Source organism: Sebastes umbrosus, chromosome 15, assembly GCF_015220745.1.
Source record: "Sebastes umbrosus isolate fSebUmb1 chromosome 15, fSebUmb1.pri, whole genome shotgun sequence".
In the NCBI taxonomy this organism is placed as follows: Eukaryota; Metazoa; Chordata; class Actinopteri; order Perciformes; family Sebastidae; genus Sebastes; species Sebastes umbrosus.
This window is the reverse complement of record NC_051283.1, coordinates 22,383,109-22,406,962: the sequence shown is the minus strand read 5'-3', so window position 1 is coordinate 22,406,962 and position 23,854 is coordinate 22,383,109. Positions and strand designations below refer to the sequence as shown.

Genomic DNA, 23,854 nt, shown 5'->3' with positions numbered 1-23,854 from the left:
ACAAGATAATAAGCAGCTACTCAATAGGACGAAGAACGGTACAGCCTGTATTTGTAAGGCAAGAACAAGGCAGGAGAGAAGAGACGGGGAAGAGAAAAAAGGGTGGTGGTGGTGCAGGGAAGAAAAACAAGCTAATGAAAGGAGGGGTGACTCATTCAGTGATGAAAAGAGCATTACAGTCCTTTTTTCCAAATTGCCCCCATTCTCACACGAGGCACCTCAAACACACACACACACACACACACACACACACACACACACACACACACACACACACCAACCACTAAGCGCCCTTTACCTCTCCCTCGGAGCGAGGCATAAACGAGTGGAGTGACAGACATAGAGAGCCGATGGTCCCCCCTCCCCAGAGAGGGGAGACGCACTCATCCGTACTGATCTTAAAACAACAACCTCCCCCTCTCTGCTTGCTCTCTTTCCTCTCTCGCTCTCCATCCTTCCCTCCATCTCTTTTCACCCTGACTCTCAACCTCCCTGTGGCCTCTTCCTCTCCCAGTCTTTTCACATCTCACAACCCCCTCTTCATTTCCTCATTTCCCATTCATTTCCATTTGCCGCTCCTTATTTGTGGCCCTTTTTTGTTTGTCTGTTTGATTGTTTGTTGTTTGCTCTTGTTCTCTCTAATACTGCAACCCGACATCGGTTCCCAGCCCCTCATCAGTAACCGTTGCTCTATCAAACATTCATCTCTCCCTGTGTCTCATCCATTTGATCACATTTTCATGTCACTCTTTATGTCTCATAAATACCAAAGAAGGATCTCTGACCCTGCTCTAGTTTCTCGCACAATCGGCTTCTCTCTTCTCCTCGTTCCTTTTCCTTCGTCGCTCCTTGTGGAGCTGAAGAAAATATCTACCTGCAAGGCAAACAGGAGCAGTCTATCAATTTAAATTAAGATTATGTTTCACTCCGAGCCTGTACCCACGTAGAATAAACAAGATGTATCAAGCATAATCACAAAACATACTGGATCTTGTATGTAATATCAAACATATGAATAGAATCAGGAAAAATAATGTAGTTGCTGTTGCTGGATGATGTCATCCTTTATTTTCTAAGGCTGTGTATTGGCAAGACTCGGGTAACGGTTCAATATATTGCGATACTGTAAGCAAGGCGATATATTGTGATTTAGGAAAACTGTCATAGTATAAAGACACACCACTATATGTATAAAATCTGAGTAAAAAAGCTGCTATGTGAAATGGTTACTATGGGGACTAAAATCATTAAACATGAATACATACATATATATACACTCATTGGATCTACAAGAGTCTCAGCTTTACAGTAATACACAATTTATGCAATTCCAAGACTGTTTAGGGACCCCAGTATGCAGAAATATTCAAATACACCATTGTACAATAGGTAAAAAATAACACATTTGTACTGCATGTACAGTTCTACATGTTTTTTGCCCCAAACTGCATGGGGTTATCATAAAGTGGGCATGTCTGTAAAGGGGAGACTCGTGATTAACCATAGAACCCATTTTCATTCACATACCTTGAGGTCAGAGGTCAAGGGACCCCTTTGAAAATGTCCATGTAGCTTAGGTTTGTAGCGTTATTTATCCTCCTTCGCGACAAGCTAGTATGACATGGTTGATATCAAAGGATTCCCTAAGTTTTGTAGTTTAATATAATACCATCTTCACTCTAGCTTTAAAATTGAGCCCGCTACAACCTCCGAAAGACAGAATAGCGGCCGGGTCCACCGGTGGGTCATCGGATTTTTAAATGGTTAATTAAAAATCTATACAGCATCGCAAAACATATATCACATATATTGGTCGAGCATAAACCATAAACTTGACAAGTTTAAAAATGATCAATTCAGCCCACATTTATTAAGATATTCCATCATACCTGACATCCTGTCAATCATGACATTCACACATACACAATGAATGGATACAAAGTTGGCCAGTAATGGTGATGATGACGAGCTGCTCCTAAGTTGTGTCTGATAATGTTTAGATATCTGACTGACAACCCGTAATGGTACATTTGACAGCTCTGTTAATGTTAATGTTATCTTCAGACACTGAGAGCATGAGCTGCTTCTCTTAAAACGATGCTTTGATTGTGGAAAAACCTCTTATTCTTTTACACACACGCTCTACCCACGACGGCATCCGCTACGATGCATATTTGCACCTCCGCCTCCAGTGTTTGCACCTCCAACAACAATAGCAGAGACCCTAAATACCTGTGTCAAACATAAATGATCTGAATGTAAACCGTTGCTAAGATTCCAGTAACCTTTCGGATCAAGCACAAACCTTAAAGTCCACATTGTATAGACTAATTGAATTCAACATATTAGATAGAACTTACAAATACCTTTTAAATTCCATCGTAGGAAAAGCCCAGGTGTTACTAATGACATTAACGATGGCTCCACTGTATTCAGGTGTCCCAATAAGCTACAACAGTAAACCAGCACGCACAACACCAGCACCCATCATTCATTGGATTATTTACATCTGTGCTTGTTTTACTGTCCAAATGTCTTCAGTAAAAACAAAAAAGGTCTATAAATAGATTTACGGCAAAAGAAACCTGTGAGATTCCACAACTCTGTCCACCAACTGTCCATCACTTATACTAACGAGCTCACTGCTAGCTTCCTGTCTCAAACTGACACCGGGCTGATCGGTAGAATTGTTTATCGAGAGCAAGTTGCAGCCTACTCTTTATTTTTTCCGACATCAAAATGAAACAGAGCGGTGTGTTTTCCTTGACAAAACCATCTTTCACCAGCATGTATGGAGCATAAAAACCAGACAACAGCCCAGAGCCCCCACACATAATGACACGTTATGTTAAATTCAACAGTTTTGTTTCTATAGTGTGTGGAGAGCAATGATTTGGCCAAAACAGCAAACCACACACTAACAGATTCATTCATGAACAACAAGAGTAACGACTAAAAAAAAAGGAAAATCATCAAAAATTAGCGATGTTAGTTTTTGCACTATACTTGGTACTGAATATTCCCAAAAGGATGGATGGATGAAATCATGCATACACGTTAAATAAACACTTGTGTTGTTGCCACTAATCAACAAGTTGGTCCTCCATTTGCGAGGTCCACCTTACTACTACTACTTTATGCTTCGCGATTTGTATTAGCTCATGCATTAGCCGCAGCCGCTATGATGGCGGCGGTTGTCCTTTCGCTTCAGTCAGCTTGGTTCTCAGTTGGCTATCGTTCTTTCCAATGTGGCTGTGTCATCGGTTGTACTCGGGGTTCCCCGCACATAACAGGATATCTGATCGTAAATACTGAACATGTTTAATTTACGATTTGAAATCGGTGCGGTCAGGATGAACTTCAGAGCCGATCGGGGGATGTAAAAAACACTCTTAACATACCTCACACCACAGGAACATCTGAAAAGACAATCTTTACAACCATCAAAAAATCGGGGCTTTGCTGATGATTGTCGGGAGGAGGGAATCGTGACAAAATCAGCTCAATTCTCGTGTAGTGTGTGTGCGCATTAGTTGGTTTGGTCAGCCCACAGAAGCAACGTCAGCTACAGCTGAGTAAATTCGCCATCAACAGTTGTCATTATAGTTTGGGGGATTAATGGTTGCCAGGTAAATCTTTCCCTTCCTACAGCTTGTTAAGACACTGTTATTAATGTGAGGTTATAATTTAAATTTCAAAAAACTCCCTCAAATTGCACTTTAAAAACTATTACCGGTGCAGCTCTGCTCCCTAACTACAGTATCTCGCAATCTTTTTCTCTCTTTACCTCCCTCCCACCTCCTCGCTCACGCTGCCCTATTCCACTTAAGAATCAATTTGGGACAGAGGTGCTCTGCCGGTGCCCTTAGCTTCCATTGTTTTCCAGTCCACATTTAAAATGGTACACAGGCAATCTCCACCGGCCTGATTCCCATCTACTGAGTGAGAGAGCTTTTCTCCGCTCCACGACACCGCTGAGATGCCACTGACGCAGTCCAGCGTTTGACAAATGAGCCAACAAATTGACTTCTCCGAGCATTCCCCGACAACAAAGGCAAAACAAAACAAATCTCGCTTAACTAAATGCTGGATGAAATGGCGCAATAGAGCGCGCAGGCTATTACAAATGATTCCACTTGTGCGCTCCATCTCGTCGCTCCCGCCCTCTTTTTCCTCTTAATCTCCTCTCTTCTCTCCTCTATTTCCCTCCCTCTCTTTCCTCCTCGTTTTGTTTTTTACCCCCTGTTTCTTGTGGTTTGTGCCCCAGACACACATTGACCCACACGCTCTGGGCCCGGTAGGGGGCCTTGTTCCTCTCCGTCGCTCCACTGCACATGACTGACGTTCTCCTTACGGGAGGAGGTGGTATACAGGAGGAGGGATAGAAAGAGAGAGAGAGAGAGAAGGAGTGGGAGTCAGTCAGTGGAAAACGGAGCAACCCTTATAGTTCGGGGAGGAGGGAGACGGAGCTGAATGTGATTCATGATCAATGGTGCTTCTCCAATTACATTCCAATTAAAGACGAGTCTCAAGCACGGCTCTAGTGCACCGCGCCGCAGAATGGCTTTTGACAGGCTATGCACTGGGTATGCTATCCCCATAACAATGGCCATTAATGCAGCTTTCTCCCTCACACACTTTAGATATCTCTCTACATATATTTATGTGTGTGTGAGGGGGAGAAAAGCCTCAGCCACCAAAATAAATGTGAGTTTATTACAGTCAAATTAAGGGCAGTTCAAAGGGGTAATACCCACTATTACATCGATGCTGGTTTAACACCGCCTTACACTCTACAGTCAATAAAGATAAAGCAAGGGAGATGGAGGGAGAGCAGCGGACCAGAACCACTGGGATAGAGACGGAGAGCGAGAGGGAAGAGAAGGAGAAGAAAAAAAAGCAGTGTTCGAGGCACTGTTAGAGGGGACTGAAGCATGGCTAACATGGATCGGAGCATGAAGCTTCAAATGATTCCAATTACACTTAAGTGATCAATTAGATTGTTACACTGGTTAGATTAAGGTTGGCAGAATGAAACTCACAATCAGAATCAGTCTATTTGTAATGTGCAGCCAATGTAACGCGGGGATGGTGTTAACTTAAAGGCAGCAGCAGGAGGAGATAGTGAAAGAGACAGGATTTCACATTCAGTACAAGGAAACAACACTAAAAGAGCTGTGAAGTACAAACACATCAACAGACTGAGTCATTCTGTGTGCTGGGGAAAAGGCACACTATGTGTATAGAGGTAGTGCTGCTGTGTGTCAAACCCAAATCTTTTTAAGTGTCGAATGAAATGTGCTTGTAGCAAAATAAAAAAAACTGTCAAGTAATGGAAGTTAGCGTCAAATGAGTCTTATTTATAGTTTGACCAGACATTTCATTATTTTACTTTGTATTTAATTCAGCCAAAGTTCCTGGACGGCTGATTTATTATAACATTAAACTGATGCATTTGAGAAATTTAGCATATTTGTACATTTATTTAAGTAGAACTTTCAAATTAAGATAATAAAAAAAGCAAAGGTCCACTTCCTAGCATTTCCCAGAGCTTTCAACCACATCTCACAGTCTTCCTCTGCAGATGGGGTTTTGGAAGGACTGTCGATTTTTCCAAACCAATCACTACGACCAACGTATCCGCCTGAATCCAACAGCATTTTAAGTCGACATTCATGCGTAGCTATGCCAACGAACTGTTTTTGCCAAGATTTCAAGAGGGGAGCTGAGCGAAGTAAAAACAGACTACAATGTTGGGCGATATTCAGAAGACATGCTGTCTTTGTAAAGTAAATTTGTTTATCAAGGGGTCATACCAATTTAAAGAATATTCTTCAGCAGCCCAATTGGCACACAGCTTGACAACACTTGACAACAGCGTTAGTCCCACCCGTGGCGCCGATTGGCTAATCGTTAGTCCTCCTGCGGAGCTCATTGGATCGATTGCTTTTTCATTCGAGAAACCGCTGTTTCATGACACGCCTGGGCCACGCTGCCGTGTGAGCAGCGCATGACGGCTACCTCGCTGGACTGCTGCGGCTTGCATGCATGTGGCGTCCACACAGACAGCGTTGCTGCTACTTTCTTTCTACTTTCATTTCATTATAAATATTATTTATATTTATTTTAGACAGGAAAAAGGTTAAGAAGTGTGTCCTCATTTGTAAATAATAATTATAATCCACAATTAAAAGCCACTACTCTATTCATGTATGGAGCTGTGCAAGTCACTGCAATTTCCACAACACTGTCCTGCAAATTTTTCAGAGTAAAAGCCTTGTGTTAACAAATGAAGGGATTCTGTCCACAGATAAACGCTAGAGGGCTTTAATTTTGAAACGGAAACATGAAGTGTTGAAATGAATCTTTACTTTTTTTCATGTCTGTGACATATTCTACAGATATAGACCTTGAAACTGTAGTAATGTTGCTGGTATGGTGTTAATATACTGATATCAAAAGATCACTTTCACAGTCTATTTTTGCTGTGAATCACGCACAGCACACGGAAAAAATAGGCGAGACCTTGAATCTGTAGAAGAGACGCAGCTGTTATGCAGGTAGTGTGGCCCTGGCGTCATGATGCCAGATGAAGCAGTCAGCTCGGTGGAGTGGGCAGATTCAAAGGTATAAGATAAACTTTCAAATCAGGATGCTTGTATCATCGATTCATGTTTTGATTATTCGTTTTATTAATCGATTGGTCTATCAAACATCATAAAATAGTGATACAATGTATCATATTATGCCAGAAACCAACGGTAACATCTTCACATTGCTTGTTTTGTCTAACCAACAGTCTAAAACCCAAAGATATTCAGTTTACTATCACATAAGATAAAGAAAAGCAGCATTTGAGGAGTTGGAAACAGAGAATATTTGGAATTTTTGATTAGAAAATGATTAATCAATAAATATTAAAATAAATCCTGATTACTTTTCTGTCAATTGACTAATGAGCAAATTGTTTCAGCTCTTCTTTCAAACTCGGTTATAATATTGGCACCTATAGCTAAAAAAAATCTAATTATACCCATCCCTGTATAGAGGAGGAGCTGTAATAACGCACACACATTGTAATTTAGCACTCAGACTGAATATTGTTGGATTGAAGAAATAAAGAAAGTTCTGTCTGGCTCAGAACTGAGCCGGCTGATTAATATCCATCTAATTGTAGTACTTCTTGTTGACACAATGATGAAACAAAATGCAAAGCAAACAAAAAAAGAAGGAGTGTAAAGCCTATAATCATTCACAACAAAGACGGAAGGCTTAGTCATCACCCTACGCTTTCTCACTCTGGGCAAACTGCATCCTGGCAGAATGGCACTTTGGACTGAGCTTGTATTTAGCAGCAGAGTTAATTATCCAGTGTTACATGCTATAATGCATTATTAATGTGTGCGAACAACATGACTCAGTGTTCCCTGGCCCACAGGGGCGTTTGGCTCAATTCAAACTGCTCAGTCATTACTGATGAGGAACGCGGACAGAGCCTCAGAGTTTGGAGTAAATAGCGGCCGGTTTCAGCCGGTTGGCTGCAGTTTAAGACCCGTATTGATTTGTGAGGAAGTTAGGAGATCTCTGACAACCCCGGTGTAAAATCAATTCGATCAGTCTCCTCTCTTGCTGTCCCTGGGCACAGCTACGTGCTGGGCAAAGGGCTTTGAACCACCCAACTCCACAGCTGAGAGCGAGCTGGACACGTTCCAGTCGGTAGAACGTCACACTTCACAAAACAGGCAGCGGTCTCTACTAACCCGGACAAACAGCAGGTGATAACGTGCACTGTGAATACTGGATTGTTGGGAATTAAACTATACTGTTTGTTATTCTTTATCATATATACTTCTAGCAGCAGTAATAGCTCTAACAGTAGTGATATTCTTTTATCACTACAGCGGCAGTCGTATCCTTTTATCACAAACTTAGTGGCATTATATATTTTATTAATCCTGCAGTTGCAAATTCAGTTTCTTCCACTGTAATATATCAAGTAATTAAATGGTTTTGGCTGGCAAAATAAGTAATACATCTTCTGTTTGGAAGTGGAAAATGCTGTAACATAATCTTGGGCGTAGTAGCTGTAATGAATAGGAGATCCTATCGGGGATTACTGGAAGCTTAATCTCAATAGATAAGAGTATGGTATCGACCTCCGATTATCAAACACATCTCTCAGAGCGGGAGCACGGCCAGCCGGACGTGATGGGGCTGCTTTGTTCTTACAGCGCTGTATCTCCAGACGAATAGGCACCACAGTTACAGTACAGCAGCCTGATTCATGAATTAAAAACCGACCTTAATATGGTAATTGTGTCCTTTTAAATGAATAATCCATCATTAGCTGTCAGGTATGTTGCAGGGCTCCAGACGAACTTTTTACATTGGTTGCACTGGTGCACTTTCATCGAGCCTTTTGGCACTGTAATAATACTTTTTAAGTGTTTTGTCAGTTCCAATAGGCCTACGCTAGGGATGTCACAATACCAGGAATTTAGTAGTCGATACCAATACCAGCGAAACTCTACGATTCTCGATACCAATTCGATACCACAGTAAAAAACAAAAGTAAAACAATAAATACCATGTACTTCAACATCCTCTCCTTTATTACCGTTTGCAAACTTGTTTTTGTTATGTTTTTGTCATAATTCCCTCTCTGTTATCTATTTTATATTGCTTTGAAAACATCTCCTTCAAACAGCTGTATATATTTTCAGGTTTCTAGCAAAACACTACATTTTACAAGATTACATTTGAACACATCATGTTAGAATTTACCTACACCCAATACTCGTTACTGAATAGAGTCTGAATGCACCATAATGTTAATCAGTGGCACCTCCTGTTAAAGTGGCATTAGGCAGTATATTTTTTGGCATCATTGGTCAAAAATTCCATAATAACCTTTCAGCACATTGTAATTCAAGTGTTCTGAGAGATAACTAGACTTCTGCATCTCCTCATGGCTCTGTGTTCAGGCTTTAAAAAATCTAGCCCGTGACGGCAGACTTTGACCAATCACAGGTCATTTCATTGAGAGAGTGTTCCTATTGGCTGTGCTCAGGTCATGTGACCGGAACTTGGCATTCCTTCAAGAGATTTCACAATGGCTGCCGGGTCACAAACTTTCCCATTTTACTGCTAAACCGTGCACTACAAGATGATTCTGAAAATATTTGAGGCGAGAAATAGGCACTACAGTAACAGAATATTGATTCATATTTGATCAGCGCTGCCTCGTTTGACCGTTTGGTCGGAGTTTGCGAGTGATTGACAGCCGGCTTTCATAGACAGCAGATGGACAGCAGACCTCAGATCAGTTCTGACTGCTTGTTTTCCTCCAGTCTGTGAAATCTTGCAGATGCCGTTAAGAGCACCAGAGGACATCGGAGGACAAAGAGGCTGATGATTTTTTTTCAGGTTACCTGTTTTATGCACTACTGTCAGGATATAGTGACTGTTTTATGCTCCAGTCTCACCTACTTCAGCTTTAACTGGCTCTCGTCCTGCCGATTTCAATACGGATTTGTAGTTTACAGTGTAGCATTATCGATAGTGAGTTTACTGCGTCTCAAACAGTCTACCTACTGTACCGTATCCACGTGTTTACATATTACGCTGATATAAGAGCAGCGTAATGTAATGTGTGCATAGTGGGTGAGTGACAGAGAGAGAGATGAGCTCAGAGCAGCTTCAGCTTTTTGGCCATCGTCTGAGCAGAGAAGGAATTAGCGGTAAAGTTGTCTTGTGTTATTAAATGTACAGTCAGTGTCATACACACACACACACACACACACACTTTTCCTCTCCCCACTTGTGAAATGAACCTGGTGACGTGTTCAGGATTAGGCATCTTACTGGGGAGACAGGTGGTGGAGCAGTTACCGCCACCGATGATGTCGGGTCTGGGCTGGGCCGTTCAGTGTCGGGGACAGGTGTAACGAGCACCGCAGCATTTTTTTGATGTAAAAACAATCAATAGTTCTCTTCATTTTGAATTACCTGTATGTTTTATGGTTGTGATGTTTCTTGAGGAGGAGTACAGGGTACGATTTTAAACATAACATTGCACACACAGAGACAGACCTGCTAAATGTCAGGTGCACCGGTGAGACCAATGAAAATATTTAGTTGCACTTAACAGATTTTTGGTCCCATAATCTGGAGCCCTGGGTATGTTGGTTAAAACAGTGTCCATGTAGACTGAAAGAATGACTTAAACAGTCTTCATTTTGCATCTCCTACTTTGCTTTACCTGTTTTCCTGCACGTCTGCAGGTGCCTCTTTCATTCCCCCATCCCTTTCTCCTGCTCTTCCTCTATTCTCCCCTTAAATTAAATTCATTTGCCTCGCACGCAAACCGCTTGGTTGGCATGACAAAAGAACATTTGTGTTGCCAAAGTGTGAACACAAACAAACAAATTGAGCAAGGAAACAATAAGTGGGAACAATGAACGGTGATTATAAAGCAAAATTAATCTGGTATTCCTGTGAATGTGCATCGAACAATTAGAGAGAAGAGAGTTCCTGACAGGCAGGTGGTTTTTCTTCTGCCCTACCTGCTGTTTTGAGGGTTATGACAGGTGGCGACAGGCTCGCCGCACACTTCGGCGTCGCTCTCGAGAGGGGTTCAAAATTATTGCTAAACTCATGTTCCCATTTACCGGCTGCTTGGTGCACAGCAAGTGTTCTCCGGCGAGGGGCAAATCATCCTCTCTGACAGAGACAAACAAATACACCCACGTTCTGAGAGGGTACATGTGAATGCAGGGCCTCTGCCCCCCCCCCCTCCCCTGCAATTCAACACGGAGAACAATGGATGAGGTGTGCATAAAAAATGGCAGCCTCTTCAATTGACATCTTTCAGTCCCGCAGAGCCATCCCACGATGCAATTTGCCCCCCACGCACTTGCTCCATTCTTTGCAAATAATTACCTGTTGTACCGAGGCTGCCTGCGTGTGTGTGTGTGTGTTTAAGTACCTCCCCCTTGGATGTATAAAAAAATAAAAATAAAACCTCCCAGCAGCAGAGAGATGTGTGAGCACACTTACAGCATAATGCTGAAAGCAGCAAAAAAAAATGAGGGGGAAAAAAAGAGACACTGCACACATAATGGGGGCAGATGGACATTTTGAGTCATATGCAATACTGCAATCTGTTCCACTTGCTAGCAGTCTGCCCAGCAATCACTCTCCACAGACAAAGCTGCTAAGTACATTATTGCATTGTAGTGACTTCCTGCTAACAAGGAGCAGATCTTTTCTTAGTGTTAAGGAGGGTGAAGCTTCAAAAAACTACAGTGAGCCGGGCAGAGTCGGGTATTTTATTCAAGTAACTGTTTCAGACTATTGATTTTTTTTTTTCCATTCATGTGGTGTTTCCCTGCGTGTCTCCAACTTAGCCGTGTGTCGATTAAGTGGAGGCACTACTACTTTGTGCTGCTGGAACTCCACTCCATCACTCACTTGCTTCCTCTCCAGCACAAATGTATATATCCAACCATTCACGCACCCTATAGTTTCCATATACAACCCCTTTTCATCAGTCAAGAGACTCTCACTAAGGATATGTATGTCGCAGCTGGTGCATTTCTCTCTCTGTGTTGCTGTTTTATTTAACCGTATTGCCCCGACAAAACATTAATAATAAGACGACTCTGCAGAATGCCAGATAGCATTCACTGTCAAATAATTAAATTATTGATTTTTTTTACACTTCATTCAAATGCTTTTATAAAAAGATCGTTTTTTTCCCCTCCATACACACATTAGAGGCAATTTGAGGGTTCAGTGTCCTGCTCAAGGACACTCCAACATATAGACAGGAGGAGCTGGGGATCAAGCCGCCAACCCTTATGATTAATGGCCAGGCCCGTTTTCCACCTAATGAGGTGTGTGTGTGTGCGTGGCGACCGCAGTACGGTTAAAGGAACACTCCACCATTCTTACATGTGAAGCTCAGTTTACTCGTCATGGTTGGTATTATATAATGTTACATAACACGTATAATGTCTTCTGCAGTTTCGGGGGACGTTTGTCAAGTAACCTCGATGATCTCATAGCGATGTAATCCAGGTTGCTACTGACGGGGGTTGAAGATGACAAATTACAACAGAAACACTATATGGGGAGATTTTGAAAGATGTGGACGTTTGCCAGGTTTGTCTAATGAAAGATGCTATCAAGCGGCATTATGGGAAATGTAGGCTCCAGTGGTTTTGGAGATTAAGAGTTACAATATCTTGGTCAGGCTGTTCTCATACACCGTTCCGGGCTATACCTACAAAAAGTAATGCACTGTAATTTGTTTATATCCCATAAAATCAATTCGTATGTAATCCACGTAATTGTGAACCAGGAAGTATAAAGAGTGACAAAAACACCACTTCCGTAATTATTTTAACCCAAACCATGATCTTTTCCTAAACCTAACCAAGTAGTTTCCTGTGAAAACGGAAGTTTGCTTTCAAAAGACTGTATGCATGTGCGGAAATTGTGTTGCTGGACATTCATAGGAAAACGCACGTAAAATGAGGAATAACTTTTTGTAAGATATACAAATCATTGTATGAGGATACGATGTCTTGGTAGTACATTGGGTATATCCATATACTAACAAATTTAGCTACAACTATGTTGTCATGAAGTAATTTGGCAGCATTTCTGTGTAGGAAACTAGCACCACAGTAGATGCCCTATAAATCACACTCTTCTGACATTTAAACTCTGTAAATTGCATATCATTTTATCATAGAGCTTAAAAGACAAGGGTGTTGTTTACAACGTAGTGGGGGTCTACTGGAAGCCCAACATGTAGGATCCAGTGTTTTTACCTCTGCAGCTTTGATTTCCAACTCAACTACTATATCACTGGAATACCCTTTCAAGGTTAGGGAAAGATCGTAGACATGAATTGCGGTCTGTGACAGGATGTAAAGTATAAAAGTTAGAGGCACTACACACCCATCCACCCATACAGTACCACCCTTTTGTTGGTCTCTTATCCATCCTTTCTGCACTGGCACTACAGTAACAGCAAAGGAGTCACTACGAAAGGAGCATTAAGTGGAGACTGTAAACCGGCAAAACGCCAAACAGCATTCGGTCAGTCCTCTTTTCCAGTTAAAGGCCGCCAGATTTTGAATACCCCAACATCAGAAATAAAAACATTAACTGATTTTAAAGCTTTCAACACAAAGGTAAAACTATGGCTTGAAAAAGAGCAAATCTGTGAACACTGAAACACATGGGTTTACAGAGCAGACACACTTTCTTTCTCCTTTGTTGTCCTTAATCGTTGTTTTATTTGGTTGTTTGCCTATTTATGATAGTGAGTGTATATGTGTTTTAGCCTAACAAGGAACAAGGATTGCACATTAACTACAGCTAGAAGTCTTATAGACAGTGCATCGGTTTCATTTTATCTAAATGTAACAATGCTTACATGTATCGTCACTGTCAACTAAACTAATGAATTGAATAAAATTGTCCATTATAACCACAATTCCCTGAGATACTGGGCTCCATTATTTTCATTCCCTTAACTGTTTGCCGCGATGCCAACGGGCAAGCCTGAGCCGCTTCCACCATGAAAAATTAACCAAATACCCCAGACCGTTTATCATAATTTACACCGACAGACTGCTGCAGTGAATACAGATGTTGTGTTTGAACATCTTCGTTTGCTGGAGTGTGGTCCTACTGATGGAGAGTAAACGGATCAATTAAGTCATTGTATGGCGAGTAGACACACACATGCACTGCGGTTAAATGCGTTTGGTTTCGGTTGAACGGGCATACGGGAGACGCAGATGATGCAACATGTCTGTCTGACAGGTTATGTACCGTACACAGCTTGTATTCATGTATGGTACAGATTGGCCTATAAGCTGTCAACTTGTGGCAGAGCGCCGCGTGAGGCCGACAACATGTTCTGTTGCTTTTTCCCCAGCCACCTTCAACTTCCTGAGGCAGAGAACATTTTTGAAGGCAGGGCTGAAAGAGGGCAGAGAAATGCAATTACTGGTAAATAGAGACTCCCTGCTACTGCAAATTTATCCAGGGTCCAGAAATCATTCCTCACACGCCTGCTAGAGGTGTGTGTGCGTGCCTGCGTGTGTGTGTGTGTGTGTGTGTGTGTGTGTTTCGCATGGTGTGAATCATTGTGGCGGTGCCATTAAAGCTTATCAGACTCCAGTGGAGCTGCCAAGCTGTGGTCGGCTCTCTCCTCTCCCCCCCTCCAGGGTGTCTCTGAGTGGCTGTGACTGGCGGTCGTTGCCCACTCACGCGCCCCCGCTGACCCCCGCTGGCTTACGGGCAAAAAGGCAGAAAGGCTTTGGCAGCTAGATTCTAGGAGCCCTTAAAGACAAGGCAGCCTAATTCAATCCTCCCAATTCAGCGCTAATAACAGGTGGATAGGGTGTCCGAGTTGGGGCCTGTGATAATGGCGACGGCACATTTTGCGCCACGCTCTTCTGCCACCTCCCTTAACCCTCGAGTCCTCTTTTACCAACTATTTTCCTTCAGCCTCTCCACACGCCGCAGGTTTCCTCCAGCCCAGGCCTCTGTACCAATGACTTGTGGCAATTGTGACAACCTTCTTCGTCTCAGGAAATGTACACTACCGACTTTATTGTTCTCTGTGACAGTTCATTCGAGGACAGAACAATAGTGAGGGAACCGTAACAGCAGGGAGGCACGCAAGCAGTCAACGGATTCAATAGTCACCGATGGATTTTGCTGTTCTGCGTCGGGTTTTGAGGCATAGTTGAGGATTTTCTTCTGACGAATATTAATCAGCTGTCACTTGCTCTGTCTTGTGATTGATTAAAGCTGCTTTTTACTTTATGCATGCATTTGCTTGAATGTGAGCCACTGCCAAAAGCAGGGATACTGGATACATTTATTTCATGTTAGAAATAGTGGCCCTTTATTCTGAATTAGGGCTGCCAATCGATTCAAATATTTAATCGCAATTGATCGCATATTTTTATCTGTTCAAAATGTACCTTTAAGGGAGATTTGTCAAGTATTTAATGCTCTTATCAACATGGGAGTGGGCAAATATGCTTGCTTTATGCAAATGTATGCATATATATGTATATATATTATTGGAAATGAATTAACAACACAAAACAATGACAGATATTGTCCAGAAACCCTCACAGGCACTGCACTTAGCATAAAATATATGCTCAAATCATTACATGGCAATCAGGCAACAAGAGCTGTCAGTGTGTCAGTGTGCTGACTTGACTATGACTTACTCCAAACTGCATGTGATCAGCATAAAGTGGGCATCTTGAGGTCAGAGGTCAAGGGACCCCTTGGAAAATCGCTATGCCAGTTTTTCCTCACCAAAATTTAACGCATGTTTGGAGCATTATTTATCCTCCTTCCCGACAAGCTAGTATGACATGGTTGGTACCAATTGATTCCTCGGTTTTCTAGTCTCATATGATGCCAGTATCTTCACTCTAACTTTAAAACTGAGCCCGCTACAACCTAAAAACCTCAAGTTGTGTTAATGCGTTAAAGATATCAGTGCTGTTAAAACGAATTTGCGTTAAGGCGTTATTATCCTGTTAACTACGACAGCCCTATTCTGTATTCCATCAAAAAAACATGTACATCATTGTTTTGCATTATAACTTCATAATTATAGCTCCACTGTTTGGTACATATAGCCTGTAAGACTCATCCCGAAACACCATTTTCTCTACTTTTCCCTCTCACACTCTCAGATTCACCTTGTCCACTAAGTACAATAAACACTTTGATTTGTCTCGGTGGCACTGGTGCAGAAACGTATCAGCAGCTCTCATTACGAAGCAATACGTTCTGTCACACACGGTACTGCATATCTATTCCACACCAGCAGTTGTTACAAAAATGAACAGCAACTAGAACGTGGACATAAATATTTATCATAATGCCTCCACAAATGTTTTAAGACCTTTTTATTCTGCAACTTTTGTTGTGTGTAAAATATTTGTAAAAGCAAAACCCCATCTGTGTTTTCAGTCACATATAAAAAAATAATTAAAAATGTTTTTGTACATATACAAAAAGCAGCAACCCAGTTTATATTTAATTTCTGCATGTGGCATCTTTTACACGTACAGCATTCAGGAGGGTGGCTGACATCACAACAAACGGCGACGAGGGATTTTACATCCTTTTTGCAATCAGAGTGATGTGAGCCGAGCCGAGCAGGGAGTGTGGTTGCCAGTTCTGCTAATGAAAACAGAAACCTGCCTGGCGTTTTCTCCCGACTGTTGAGAAATGGTTTTGTTCAGGTGCAAAAACAGCCCTGATTCCATCTGTTCTTCTTGATAAATTCAACATTGATTTTTCCAGTAACAAATAATAAACAACTGCATGAAATGTGCAAACCAATCTCGCTGAATAGATGCTCTGAATATTGTTTCATTATTGAGATAAAGTATTGCCAACATAACTAAAATTTTGTATTAGCAGCACTCAGGATCAATACAGGGAGATTGTTATACACAGTGTGAAAGTTGAATGTCTATTGTGTTTCATTCAATGCACGACTCTTTTCTTGATCTTTTTTTAAAGGTTACTTATTCTTTCTCTGTATTTTTTTTTACTTGAATGTGTTTATTGTACAAAATTAACCTTCAACAAGACAAGAGCGAATAAACAAATGTAAGATAGATTTAGGCAAATCACAGATACGACATTTTCCAATCTAGTAATGTTGCTTGAGTTTGTTAAGCCCAGTAGTCTGAGCCAGTGGTTTTCAAAGTGGGGTACAAGGACCCCTAGGAGTTCCAGCTGGGGACCCCCAGCAAAAAGGGGAATAATCTATTTTCACTATAAATCCATCCATAAGCAACACAATGACAGTGTATGGCTTTTTTGGTCATGGGTGTCATACACTTGACCCTGGGACAAACTCTTAGTAGTCTATGTCAGTTTAGGGGTCCTTGATGTGAAAAAGTTTGGGAACCACTGGTCTAAGCCATAATGTGTTTATTTTCTGAGTGTTTCTAGCAAACTTGAGAATTTCCTTTTGAACTGACATTACTGAATTCATTCACATGTCAATATATATTGTTTGAACTGATGTTTTTGTCCTGAATACTTTCACACAGAATGTGAATATTACGCAGCAAAAAAGGGACGTACTTTTTTCGGAACAAGGCCGATTTTCTGAGCTTTCGCACCGCAAATAAAGGCATCAACCAGTCACGTTGTGCAGAACGGGTTGAGTTGCGCCTTTATGAAACAACAACATAGAGGCTCCGTACCCAAGACCGCAAATTGTATCACTTCTTTCAACCTTGACAAAGGCAGCGCAGACCAGATCCACTCTTTCTGTTTTCTTACCTTTCACAATAAAAGCCCTAGAAATATAATATTCACAGGTGAATATTTCGCATTTTTGTGTCGTTTATTTGTCACGCCCCCGGTGTTTAAAGGCCTTAAAGGCCATTTCATACCAAGCACGGATTTGTGTCCGAAAAATTTGCAGGGTAATTTATAAAAAAATATATTTTGTGGGTTCTTATGAATGCACAACCGGAACATGTGGAACATTCGTGTGGGGGGAAAAGTATTCGGACGGACCTCAATTTCAGCGCCTGCAGAAATATGATTGAACAATGAAATCCTTTCCTCCAACTGATGTCATAAAACATATCTCCATCATTCTTTTGTTGCAACAATAGTGTGTATTTTTGGAGGACTGGTTCAGGAACAATGGGCGTTTGTTTTCGGGGTAATGGACTGTCAGACAAACGGCTTATTTTGGTCCAATGGGACATTTTTCCGACTATTGGTGTTTTGGAATAACAAGGCCGTCCCCTTCTCAACACCCAATCATGTGTGACAAACACCACGACGACTACCTCAACAACTAAATAAAGGTCAATATGGCTTCAGATTGACCAGCTGCTAGGATACGACGAAGATGGTAGCTGATATACTAACGTTATATGTTGGTCAGCTAGAGTTAGCATCACATTTGCTTATGTATTGTGTAGTTAAGGTTAGCCCCAGACATTCTCTTTCTGGATAGGTTTTTGTTGTGTGAAGTGGAGACGGGCTCTATTTAGGAAGAAACACATTGGGCTTCATTGACGAAAATGGAACACAACAACATGGATAATTCGTGTTGCATAGTCGTCAAGGCGGAAAATTTGAATGCGGATTTTCTGCATTCCTGCACCACATTTTCGCATTGCACTGGTGAGAAACGGCTTTAAGTCTGTCTCTTTGTCAGAGTCATTCTTTTAGCCCGTCAGGCATGGGCTCCTTCCAGGTTAGGTACTGCACCACCTCCAAAGAACATAAGCCCTTTTTAAAGTCTTTGAGAAGACACATAGCCAAATTTCCCCTTTCATTAGCAAACCTGGCATCCACACACACTGCCACCATCACTCTCTGACTGGAGAGTCAGAAATGATGTGTCCCCCTTGGCTCATCACACAGAGACATCAGATGTCTGCCAAAACTCTGCATGTGTACACGATGTGCTCCATGCATTATTAATGTGTGAATGTGTGTGTGAGTGTTTCTCTGTGTGCTAAAAAAATTAATCGGTTTTACACATTCATAGATGGTGATGTTCATCATCCAGCAGCTGCAATACCTTTGTAGAAAGCTGGTTTGATTTGTATTTAGTCATTGCATTCAGAGTACGACTGATGAAAAGTACAAGTCTTGAACTAGATGTGGACAAATCATGATAAATAATTAATAACCATTGCTGTAAAACTAAAGAACACAAGAAGAAAAGAACACTACCACTAGTGACAGAAGGCCTATCACTTTATACTGTAGGAACAACCCAATAAAATGTTTTTATCACCTCCTTGTTATTTCCATAGGTCCAGGCCGAAACATTAAACAACCTGATAAAAAGCTGGATGCTACAATAGAGGGGTTTTTCTCTCTCAAACTTGGCACTGGTGAAAACAGGAAGGCTAGAGAGATCAGAACATCCATCGATCCATCGGTTTCTCTCATTAATTAATCTTTTCTTGCACGCAGACTTTTCTCATTCATTATTTTGAGTGCCACTAGCTGCTTCGGCTACCCTTGAGTAGTTTCAAATTGCAAAAATACAGAGTAAACGGTAAACTGCAATCTTTTATTTTTAAATTGTATCTTTTTAAAGGGGACATACTGTATCATAAAAAACTCACTTTATCAGTGCTTATGCACATACATTTGGGTATCTGGAGTGCCTACCAACCCACAATCTGTTAAATAAGACAACCCAGTCAGTTTTTTTGTGGGCTGCCTAGATCAGAAAACATGTGATTCAACAAGCCATTCAGATTTGGTTTCCCTTCCTATGTCACACGCAGAATCATTCGAATATATCAGCCACAGCTTGAGACTGTATATTAGAAGGGGATGTAGTCACCATGACTACGGTTTTGAAGCCTCGAGTTCAGCATTTTGGCCGTCGACATCTTGTGTTTTTGCAACCAGAAGTGACACGAGAGGGTGGAGTTAAGTACAACTGACCATTTTTAGTTGTACGAAAGTTGTACGACGAAAATACAGACAACACCTAGACCGGACAACGCCGTGGTAGCGACCTGTCAATCACAAGGTAGCCACACCCTAAGGCATACCCTGCTTTATGGTCTATTTGACTCTAAATGGGACCTAGCAATTGAGACCTTAAACTCATGTTTACAATGTTTACTGAGGTAATAAATCAAGTGAGAAGTAGGGTCATTTTCTCATAGACTTCTATACAATCAGACTTCTTTTTGCAACCAGAGGAGTCGCCCCCTGCTGGCTATTAGAAAGAATGCAAGTTTAAGGAACTTCCACATTGGCTTCACTTTTCAGACCCGGAGGTCGCCCACTGCTTCAGAATTACCTTTGCAAAGGTGCATTATATATTTTCTCACAAGCCAATCAGAGCAGACTGGGCTTTTCCCAAGGGGGTCTTAAAGAGACAGGCGCTAAAACATTTCAGACAGAGGGTGAATACAGGTATATTCAGACAGACAGTATTAAAGCATGTAAACATGTTGTAGTAGAAATCCAGAATACAAGAATGAACCTGGAAATGAGCATGATATGTCCCCTTTAAATAAACACACTTAAAAAGGCAGAATCTATCTATCTACCTATATAATATTCCATACTACAACCAGTATTCAATCCCTATAATGAAAACTTTGAACAGCTGAATTAAAACAATGTTAGTGCTTGATCTGCAACATTATGACAAGGCCCTTTATGCAAAGCCCCTTTTCAGAAGCCTGTGTGTAGGCGCTAATTTTTCATATTACCTCGACTGTCAGCATCAGGCCATACATGCCACACGTCATTGACGGGGTCATGCATTTTTCATAAGGTTGTACATGTATTTTAATGAGCGGGGGCTGATGAGGTGTGCTACATCGGCACGGTGGACGGCCTTCACCACTCCCCCTCATTCACCATGTTCCTCGCAACCTGTCAGTCAACCACTCCAAGGCCTCCCCGCGTCTGTCTCTCGTAGTATCCCCGAATATCAATCACGCCCAAATCTCTGCATATTTCCGTGAGATAATTAAGAGGAGATTGCAACGTGGTGCAGACGATCAATCTGCAAATCAGCGGACCAGATTAAATCCAAATTCCGACTCCGTTTCGCAGATGGCAAACTAAACAGCCTAAACTGACGGAGATGCGTTTGGATGGCAAGTCGGATACCCCCCTGCCGGGCGGAGGAGCCCATGTCAGTGCCTGTGTGTAATTTGGAATTAATGGGACGGTAAAACTTTTAATTCAAAATCCCAGCCTTGGGGACAAACACATTTGCATACAAATGAACACAATTTCCTGTTTGTTCGGTATGCAAATACAAAAGAAGGAACTTACAGTGGGGCTGCCAGAGTTGAACAAGCACCGCGACTCTCGCCCGAGTGCAGAAAGCGGAGGCACCCAACCAAGCACTTCAAACACAGCTCTGTTTGAGATATCAGACTACGGCAGGGGTGAGCCGGGACCACCCTGAAGGACTGCGCGGTCTTGTGGGGCTCAGAGTAACCTTTCTCTCCTCATCTCATTTACACCTGGAAATGACAAGCGAGGTGGGTCTTCCTCCAAACACAAGAGGCAATTACAGACTACTGATCTGAGGAGAGAAAGATCTCCATCCCAGGGGCAGAAAGTGGCTGAAAAATTCTTACAGTAAAAAAGCTGGAATCATTTCACAGTGTAATTAACAAATATACCTCTTTAGACCCTTCATTGGGAAACACTATGAGAGTCATTTTTGTATTAATTGCAGGTTTTTCCATACAATAGTATGAGATAAGCTTATCTGAATAATGATAAAAAAAAGAAATTCAAGGCATCTGTCCTCTGTGGTTTTCAATAAAGGTTGCAGGAATGCTTTGAATGCCAATGACACTCAGGATACGAGGCTACGATCTGATAGCACATAATTCATCACTGTAAACATTAAAGAGACAGAGAAGGTTTGCATTAACATAAATGACTGGCATGCTGGATGAGGAACAAACCCCCCCAGCTTGTTAAGCTCGCCAGCGCCACAGCGATCGACGTGCCAGGTTGGATTCGGTTCAGACACTAAACAGTGCACTTAGCGCCACGGCGTGTTATGTTTGCATTGTGTGGGACGCGGCTAACTGAGGCAGGCATTACTTATTTACAGCCATGCTTTTGAGTGACGGCCAGAATGGCTATTTTTTCACGACAATATCTAGTCGCAGACCGGCACCAGCATGCGCTAAAGAGCAGGGTTTGTAATTAAGTCTCGGGTCGTGACTGAAATGACCCCGGACATCGGGCTATGTTAAAAAGCAACCCACTTCCCAATGACTTCTCATTAGTAGGCGCTGCGGCAGCTCCCCATGTACGATCCTCCCTTGGAACTCTGAAGGTGACACAGCAGTTACAGTGGACTTTGATGGGGCACTGGGGAGCTGTACTTCATATCACAGGACTGCTTCCTCTGCAGAGTAAAAGGTTTCAACAATCAGCAGCTGCAGCCATTTGGGAGCGAGGAGGGGAAATCTTCCCTCTCTGGCAGGTGGGAGGCGCTTTCTCCACCACTTTCTCCGCGGCCACTGGTAACCCCTCTTCTCTGCCAGTAAACGAAAGATTAACCTCCTCCACCTGCCACAGATACAATCCAGTCCCTAAATCATTAATTAATTGCATGTTTGCATCCACAGTAAATCTCACAGATCCTCCACAGGACCATCTCCTCAGCATCTCTCTCACCACACTAAATCAGCGGGTTACGGGGTCAGCAGAGCAAAGGTTTGCGGACGCCGCAGAGAAGCGCGGAGCAGCTTCAACATGCCCGTCTGCAGATATGTGCTCAGTTGACAGGTCAGATAGGATCACGGTGTCTCCTCACCCGCTACGCCAATGGATGGAAACCAGCGACCGCGCTGCCGGGGCCTCCGGTTACCAGCGGCCTGATCACATTGCGTATTCACTCGCCGACTGCGGGGCTGATTAAATCTGTATTTAATTGGATCAGATCTAGTCGTGATGGAGCGCTCCCCCCGGCGTTTAACCCACGGTCCTCTGTCAAGTGAGAGGGGGAAAAAAACACTGTGGGGGAATTAGGAGCGTCAAATGAATACCAATGATAGGCTGTGCTAATAGCCAGCGCAGGAGGAGCAGACCACACCTGCGGGGCTTTACAGAGAGGAATCAGAGTTACCGGCTTTTCTGTCTGTGCTTTGCGTGTGTGTGTGTGTGCGTGTGTGTGAAATCCCGTCTTCCTTGATTAGTCAGACACTATGTTATTCAAGTCACACAATGACTTTTTCGGTTGATTAGCTGTTTTATAAAAGCACATCACTGATAACTCGACGGCATTCAAAAACTCTACCCCAATCAAAACTTTAATCAGTCCGTCATGATTACTCTACATGTATCTTGAGAAAAAAAAGGGTGGAATGAGCGCATTTGCATAATTTCTCAATAGTCAATACAATTTTACAATTATTCCTCGATTACAAATCTTCTGCTGAGTCGAATCACACTGTGTGTGCGTGTGTGTGTGTGTGTGTGTGTGTGTGTGTATCTGCTGGCGTGCGTGGAGGATGTAAAGAACCTTCAGGTGGATTTGCAGTGTATCTCGGTATAAATCGCAGGGCTTATGGAAGAAAAGCACAAGATCTGGCATTTGGGATTGTGAGTTAAAGTGTGAGGTGTCTTCTGTGACTGGATGCTGAAGTGGGTGGGCACATGTACGGGATGCATCTCAGAGAGAGTGAGTGTATTCAGGTGTAATTCCTCCCTACAGATTCAGACCTATCATACAGAGTGCTGGGTGAAACACTTTTTAGTTGTTTACACAGACCGCAACTCATTTTTACAGTCACAGGGGAGGATGGTTACTCTCACAGTAAAAACCAGTCCTGTACCACTCGCCATCAAACCGCCTTACTTGAGGAATTAAAAGTTGATCTCCTTGCTCAAGGGCACCTTGACGGTAAATGTTGAAAGAGAGTGGAGGGTCTCTCTTTTAGGGGCTCACAGATATCTGAACGTGGCAAGTACATGATTGTTGAGGTCTGGGAGAGATTGTGGTTATGGCAAATAAAGTACGGTTAAAGGGCGGGACCATCTGCGTTCTGTTTTGTTAATTTTCAAAGTTGTTAGTAAAAAGCAGTGACGTAGGTTACCAACGTAAGCTAATTATGAAGCCAATTAATATTGTTATGAATAATGCGAAAGCTAGCACTAGCTGAGTCAGAGTTATGAAAAGTTTGGAAATAACTGAAAGGGTTAGTTCGGATTTTTTAAGTGGGGTTTTATGTATACTCCTGTGTTCTGCGAGGTCAAATTACTATTTTTGTGAATGGAGTCTGGTGGCTTTGAA

General features: G+C 42.2%; 1 protein-coding gene and 1 long non-coding RNA gene across 2 annotated transcripts in view; both read right to left on the bottom strand.

Annotated features, from left to right (window-relative positions):
* The window catches only part of efna3a (ephrin-A3a), a 76,163-nt gene that overhangs the window by 34,183 nt on the left and 18,126 nt on the right, over positions 1-23,854 (bottom strand). The window lies entirely within an intron of this gene.
* LOC119503544 lies at positions 1,217-19,630 on the bottom strand. Its single transcript, XR_005210337.1, has 3 exons — positions 19,536-19,630; positions 18,692-18,701; positions 1,217-1,229 (listed from the first exon to the last, which is right to left on the bottom strand). It is a non-coding gene; the product is annotated as an uncharacterized LOC119503544 (long non-coding RNA).